Source organism: Megascapheus bottae, chromosome 10, assembly GCF_031878675.1.
Source record: "Megascapheus bottae isolate mThoBot1 chromosome 10, mThoBot2.hap1, whole genome shotgun sequence".
Taxonomy (NCBI): Eukaryota; Metazoa; Chordata; class Mammalia; order Rodentia; family Geomyidae; genus Megascapheus; species Megascapheus bottae.
Window position 1 is genome coordinate 9,402,499 of NC_143518.1, and position 8,697 is coordinate 9,411,195.

Consider the following 8,697-nt stretch of genomic DNA (forward strand, 5'->3'; position numbering starts at 1 on the left):
GAAATAGGGCTTTATTTTTCCGCCCATGCCATGTGATTGGATTCTCCCATCTCCCTTATAAACTTTGTATGTTCACAAGAAAGGTTGTGAAAAAGGGACCAGTTCACAACAACACAAATGTTACTTGTGTATTCATGGTCAGTTACATATAACAGAAGTAAATAGCATGAGGGCATATGTTCATGTTTATATTTTAAAATGTTTTCTTCTAGAATCCAGTTTTCCAAATAACGTTTTAGAATATGGTCAAGTTTCAGACAGTGACTGTTTCTCCTGGAGTGCTTTGCTGAGGTGTGGGAGCTCAAGTTTGTGCTCTTGTTGTCGTTTCTGCTGATGTACTTGACCACCCTGTTAGGAAACTTTATCATTGTCACCAACATTGACCAGAACCTGCACACACTTACATACTTTTTTCCTTAGACGTCTCTGCATTAGTGTCTCAAATGTCTGTGTCAGCTCCCTTGCTCATATCAGTAGCTGGCTGTGTGATACAGATTTTCTTAGTCATCTTCTGTGCTTTTGTGGAAATGACAATCTTCTCCCATCATGGCCCAGGAACACTCTGTGGCCAGCTGTCAGCCCCTTTTATTTCCCTGTCATCTTGACTCACAGTGATCTTCTTGTTGTAGTGTGCAAACTGGCTACACATCTAGGCATCCTCTGTCAATTCAACGTTGTGCCTCACTTCTCCTCTCCTATGCCCTTTCTGCTGAAGCTCTCCTGCTCAGGCACTTTAAGCGATAAACTCTAAATTTCTGTTTCTATTGCTGGAATCTTGGGCAGCTGTTTTACTTCATTGCTACTGTCATGTTGTATGGACTCATATTTTCTACTTGCTGAAGTTCCTACTGAAAGAAGAGTAAGGAAAAATCTTTCCCGCTTATGTTCCTCACATTGTTGTGGTGCCTGTGTTTCTTCCTTCTGGTATCATTGTGTATCTGAGAACTTGAATAAACTCTGAAATGGCGATGAAGTCATGATTCTTTCTGTATTTATACCATTGATCCACCATTCCTGAGTCTTATCTTCTACAGTTTCAGAAACAGTGAAAAGCTAACATGGGAAAGTAATATTAAGAAAATAATATTAAGGAAGATTTTTGAAGGAAGGCTTCTCTGGTATTATTTGGGTTTACTATGAAATTTCACTGAAATTAGCACTAAATCCAGCTTCCGTGCTATGTATTGAATCATCTTAAATTTATTTGACATAAATATGTATTATGAATATTTTTACTAACCTACATATAACTCAGAACAAAACTATGTTAAATGATTATTATTAAGATTGTACAGAGTTGTAAAGTATAATAATTAGACAAATTTACACAAAATATTATGCTAAAATAGCATTCTTTACATCTCCTCTCCTCTAACATACATATGAATATTAAGGAAGCTTAAATCTGAGGATCATGGCTCAAAGCCAGGCTGGACAGGAAAGTCATTGAAGCTTTTACATTCAATTAACCAACAGGAAGCCTGACTTGGAGCTGTTCCTCACAGAAGAGAGTACTAGCATTGAGCAAAAGAGCTCAGGGACAGCACCTTGTTCAAGCTCCATGGTAAAAGAGGTTTAGATATCTAACTCAGTCCAACTAGAAGTGCTCTACCACTTGAGCCACAGCACGACTTTGGGCATTTTTGTGTATGTGGTACCAAGGACTCGAACCCAGGACTGTTTACATAGTAGCCAAGCACTGTATCCCTAGGCCAAAGTCCAAGCCTGCAGTTTTTTAAATTTTGTAAAAAAAGTTTTTAAAGGAGTGGCTGTTAGGGGTCTAACTTCATGCTTTTACATAAGATTATTCAAATTGTCTCCAATTAGTTAGGAAAAGGACTTCTTTCCATATTGAAACTTGTTAGATACATGCCAAAAGTGCTTCTTATTGCATACTAAACTGTTCACTACTTGTTTATATCCGTCTATCCTTAGGCTGGTACTACGTCATCTTTCTATGGATTTGGGGAAGCTTGTCAATTTTGATCAAAACTATAGATTTTGAAACTGAGTGATAGTGGTTCATGCCTGCTACCTTAGCTACTCAAGAGGCTAAGATGTGAGGATCCAGGTTCAAGAAAGCAGGTTCAGGAAAGTCTGCAAATTTTATTCCAATTAACCACCTAAAAATCCAGAAGTAGAGCTATGGCTCAAGTGAGAGAACACTAGCTGTCAGCAGAAAAGCTCAGACACAGTACTTAGGGCTTGAGTTCAAGTCTCAGGATCAACACAGACACACACACACACACACACACACACACACACACACACACAAATATAGATTTTGAGGACTGCATTGACTTTTTAGATAAATTTGTATTATATTATTTTCAGTATTATGTTGAACCTTGGCCTTCTTATACATTGATATCTTTTTTTCTGTTGGTTGTGGGGTTTGAACACTGGGCCTGGACTCTATCCTTGGTCTTGGGCATTGTCAATTGAACTGTTCAGTTCAAGGCTACTGCCCTATTGCTGGAGTAACAGTGGTACTTCTGGTTTTCTGGTAGTTAATTGGAGATAAGAGTCTCAGAGGCTTTAGTACCCAGACTGGCTTTGAACTGAGATCCTCAGGTCTCTCTCAGCCTCCCTAGTAGCTAGGATTAGACCACACCAGGCTTTATGTTGATATATTCTATTTGCTTCTTTTGATTTGTCAAGGCTTTAATTTTTTGCCTGAAATTCTGTACTCATGATAATTTTTGTACACTGATTTCTTTTGTTGTTATTATGAAGGGGATTTTTTTTCAGAATTTAATGTTCAAATTTGTAACTAAAACGTCTAAGCAAAGTTTAATTTGTGTTAATCAATCTCAATTGCTATTGGTACAATATTTGTCAGTTCCTCAAATTTCTTTGGAAAATCATACTGTGTATGATTGTAACATTTGCAGTGAAATAAAGTTTTCTTTCTTTCCTATTATGGAGGATATTAATTTCCTAAATAATTTTAGGCCCTACTGGTCCTTCAAATAAAATAATAAATCTAGCAACTACTGTTTAACCTTTTTTTAAAAGAATTCATTAACGTTGATTTTTACATCATATTTTAAATGACAAGTTTAACATACAAGTGTTTCAAGGAGGGAATCTCTATTTACAATCACTGGGACTTAGTATTTAGAATTTAATCACAATTAGGCTAAGGATTTGTGTGTCACAGAAACATTAATTTATGAAATAAAACATTATGTCTATAGAGTCATAGGTTTTTATGTCTATATAGTTATGTTTATATTTCCATTACCATGTCCATAGCTTTGGGTATGCAGTAATTGAGTCCTCCCTCTTGTATTCTTCGGATTTAACAGCCACATATTAAGGATACCATGCGCCTTTTGTTCCTTAGGTCTTGACTTGTCTCACTCAACATGATTCGCTCTAGATTCATCCACTTCCCTGCGAATGCCACTATTTTATCTTCTCTGTTGGCTATGTAGAATTCCATTGTGTATATATACCACATTTTCTGTATCCATTCATCTGCAGTAGGGCATCTGGATTGTTTCCATCGCCTGGCTATTGTGAATAGTGCAGAGATGAACATAGCTGAGAAGGTGTCCTTAAAATATCTTGGGTCATGATGTTCAGGATAGATGCCCAGAAGTGGTATGGCGGGATCGTAGGGAGGTTCTATTTTCAGTTCTTTAAGAAACCTCCACACTGCTTTCCAGAGTGGCTGAACTAGTCTGCATTCCCACCAGCAGTGTAGTATGGTTCCTTTTTCTCCACAACCCTGCCAGCAACTGTCATTGTCTGAGTTCAAAATCTTGGCCATTCTTGTTGGGGTAAGGTGGTATCTTAGGGTTGTTTTTATTTGCATTCCCTTTATGACCATAGATAATGAACATTTTCTCATATGCTTTTCTGCCACTTTAGTCTCTTCTTCTGATAAGTCTCTCTTTAGTTCCCTTGCCCATTTAGTGAATGGCTTATTGGGTTTTGGGGGGATTAGTTTCATGAGTTCCCTGTAGATACTAGATAATAAGCATTTGTCACATGTATTGTTGGTGAATAACTTTTCCCAGTTGGTTAGCTGTCTCTCTACTTTTGCGACTATGTTTTTATTTGTACAGAATTTTTTTTCTTTTTAGGTAGTCCCATTTATCGAGTCTCTCCAATCTGTTGTGACCCAGAGATTCTGTTCAGGAATCTTTTGCCTGTGCCTATGAGTTCCAGTGTATCTCCTACTTTATCATGTAGCAGTTTCATGGTTTCCGGTCTAACGTTGAGGTCTTTGATCCACTTTGAGTTAATGCTTGTGCATAGCGAAATCAGGCAATCAGGGAAATGCCAACCAAAAAGAGCCCAGGTCCAGATGGATTCACTGCGGAATTCTACAAGACGTTTAAAGATGAAATAACACCTATACTCTTGAAACTCTTCTGAGAAATAGAAACAGAAGGATCAATACCAAACTCATTTTATGAAGCTAATATTACTCTCATCCCCAAACCAGGGAAAAACCCAACAAAAAAAGAAAACTACAGACCTATCTCTCTAATGAACACAGACGCAAAACTCCTCAATAAAATATTAGTCAACAGAATACAGAAACAAATTTAAAAAATCATACACTATGATTAAGTAGGCTTCATCCCACAGATGCAAGGCTGGTTTAACATTCACAAATCAATCAATGTAATACATCACATCAATAAAGCTAAGGAGAAGAATTGTATGATAATTTTCTGGATGCGGAGAAGGCATTTGACAAAATACAACATATATTCATGATGAAAACACTAGAAAAAATAGGAATAAGAGGTATATTCCTCAAAATAGTGAAAGCCATATATGAAAAACTTACAGCCAGTATTATACTAAATGGTGAAAGACTGGAACCATTCACCTTAAAATCAGGAACTAGACAGGGATGCCCACTCTCTCCACTTCTCTTCAATATAGTGCTGGAACCCTTAGCCAGAGCAATAAGGCAAGAAAAGGACATCAAAGGGATCCACACAGGAAAGAAGAAATTAAACTATCCCTATTTGCAGAAGACATGATCCTCTACATAAGTGACCCAACAAACTCCACTCCCAAGCTTCTAGAATTAATAAACTACTTTAGCAAAGTGGCAGGATACAAAATTAACCTTCAGAAGTCAGTAGCCTTCTTATACACTAACAATACACAAACAGAAGGCCAAATCAAGAAAGTGATCCCATTCGCAATAGCCCCCAAAAGAATAAAATACTTAGGAATATACTTAACCAAAGATGTAAAGGAATTAGTCAATGAAAACTATAACAGCCTAATGAAAGAAATTAAAAGGACACTAGGAAATGGAAAGACATCCCATGCTCATGGCTAGGGAGAACCAACACAGTGAAAATGGCTATACTGCCAAAATTAATATACAAATTCAATGCAATCCCCATCATTACAGAAATAGAAGATATAATCCAAAGATTCATCTGGAACAAGAAAAGACCTAGAATAGCCAAAACAATTCTAGGCAAAAAGACCAATTCTGGTGGTATTACAATACCAGGCTTCAAACTCTACTATAGAGCCATAATAACAAAAACTGCTTGGAATTGGCACAAAAACAGACCAGAAGATCAGTGGAACAGATAGAAGACCCAGAAATAGAACCACATACCTATAGGCAACTTGTATTTGACAAAGGAGCCAAAGATATATACTGGAACAAACACAGTCTATTCAATTATTGGTGCTGGCAAAACTGGGCAGCCACATGCTGAAAACTAAAAATTGTGTAACCTTTTTTTAAGTTATAGATTATGACCCATTCTTTAATTAGTGTGTATGAGGTCAGTTGTAATTTTCATAGATGATTTTTAATAGGTCTTGGATGTTTTCTTCTAGGTTTTGAGTTATGTATATGCAATATTTTTCTTTGTGTATAAAATGATTATTTCTGTTCATTTCCAAAGTAATATCATACAGTATTGGGTGTTTTGTGATATCTTATCCATGCTATATTTGTAAAATAAAAACTTAAGTTAAATAACTCTTCATGGTCTATATCTATTTTAATATATTGTTTGACTTAGCTTGCCAGAAATTCCTGAATTTACATACACATATATTGGGGAGGAACATTTGGGAAATTCTCAGAAACTGAAGTACATAAGGCTTATATCTGAGTTATATTCAAAATATGATATAAGCTCTTAGATACATATCATCATATATGCTGATCTTCAAAACATCATATCTATGTATCTTGTCCAATTTCCATGTAAGGGAAAAAATAATATGGCTGCAGACGTCTCAAATTCAGGATATCCTCACATTTACATTTGGAATCCAAATATTGTTTTATGCAGACTTGAAAGAAAACTACCTGGATGTGGATTAAAAAATATTTATTCACATACCATTCTAATCTAGAAATTAGCTTTAAATTCTATAATTTTCTTTTTTATTATTGTGGAGTTGATATACAGAGTGATTACAGTTACATGAATTAAATAATGACTAATGAGTACAACTTTTGCTAGTTCTGGGGCTTGAAGTCAGGGTCTGAGTATTATCCTTGGGCTTTCTCAAGAGTTGTACTCTCCCACTTGGGCCACAGCACTACTCCTGGCTTTTTTCCAATGTATGTGGTACCAGCTTTATACATGCTAGGCAAGCACTTTATCACTAGGGCACGCTACCAGCCCTACAGTTCATTCTGAACCATCTCTCCCGTTCCATAGCTCTCTCCTAGATTTTCCCTCCCATTCTCTCTCACAAGGTACTTGGTTCATTATCCATCTAGTGTCTAGTGAGTACCACTTTGATATTTGCTCACACTTGTTGCATATTTTCTGTGACCTCCCTTACTCTCCTCAATTCAAATAAGACAAAAAGAAGAAAATAACAATAGCAACTTAAAACTGTTTCTTGTTTTCTTTTATTGCAGTTCATTTTATGTAATGTTATTTTATATGATCACATGCACATAGATAATGAGCCTCTATTAACCATATCATTCTTGTTACCACAAATGAAGAAAACCACACAGCCTATATTTCTTAGGCTCTGGCTTAACTTTGTTTAATATAATTTTTTCCAAGTCTTTCTGTTTCTTTACTAGTCATAAAATATCATGTTTCATTAATGTAATGAATAGATTTCAATCCAATGGTGAAAGAGCAAGAAACTATATGTTTGTCAAACCATCTTTGTAAAAGACCTGGAGGGAATATAACAAAAAAGCAATATAAGAAAATAATATATATATCATAGGGCTCGAATATGAAAATAGAATAGGCTAGTAATGAAAGTACCTATTATTCACTGGAAAAAATTGCGTAATCAAAGAAGTAATGACTCACATTCATATATGAATTTGGAAATCAGAAATAGAATCCTAGATTCAGAAATCTAGTCTTAGAAAAGCACCAGGAAGCCCCCAATAATAGTCACAATAAAAGTGTATAACATCTAAAATGGTGAAAGCATTTTAAGAAGTTGTGAAAAGAAAGAAAAGTGTCAAGTGTGTGGGAGGAAATTCAGGAGTTTATATAAAGTCAGGCACTAACAAAACATAGTAAGAAGGTAGAGAAAATTTTTACTCAGACTGAAAATGACCAAATCATATCTAATGCATAAAAGAACAACATCACCCCATTTATAAGGAAATGGAAACAGAAAATATCCTATTAAGTGAAGTAAGCCAGACTCAAAGAAGCATAGGCTCAGTGGTTTCCCTTATTTGGCAAAATCAGTAGAAACCTTGGGCTCTCCTAGCAGAGATTTAAAATAGAACAAAACCATAAGGCCATATAGAATGACACTAAATGAAAGGACCTCCAGGATTTAGAAACAAAAGCCATATAATGAGTAATTATTTTCCTTAATCTACTATGTTATCTCTCATCTCTTTTGCTGTCCCTTGGTTATCTCATATTTTTACAGTATTTCACCTGGCTGTCTGATATATTGTATCTATGTGTATTTGGTTACTGGAAGTGGGATAGGAAAACAAAATGAAGGGGAGAAGGTGGGAGGGAGGGAAATAGGGACCAAGACATGAGAAAGGGTATCAGTGTATGTGAAGTAATGCACCTTCTATTAATTACAATAAAAATATATGAAAAAAGTATTTCCAACAATTCAAATACAAAGTGATTTCTAATAAGAGCTCTTCAATACTTTTCAAAAATATTTTTTCTGCATTTAAATAAAATGAAATTGAAAGAATAAAATACCTGACTGAAACAAATCATGTGGACGAACAGACCTATTAGAAACCTAATAGATAACACAGTAACTTAATTTACTCACACAGATTTTATTTAACATCAAAGAAAAATGTCATGTCCCATTTCTTTTATTCATTTCATTGGTAGATAACCTATTTACTTTGAAAAATATTTTTATTTTTTGAATATTGGTAGCACTAGTATTTGTTATGTTTTGCACACTAGCTTTTATAATTTTATGGGAGGTTGTTTGTACTATGGGACAAATAGTGGCATAGATATTAAGGACAAGTTTCTGGACACTAAAAAGCATTAGGTCAGATTTCCATACTAAGGATGAGAAGATTGAGATGATGATGTCTGCCCAGTACATGATCACGAAGAAACTCACCAGCAGCAGGATGGTCTTTGTGGCCCTTTGCTCTGGAGAGACTCTTGAGTTCAGCCTGGTGCTGTGGAGGTACTGTAATTTTCTCTGATGCCTGAACAACAGAATCACCATGTATGCACTGGACAACAGCATAAGTCCTAC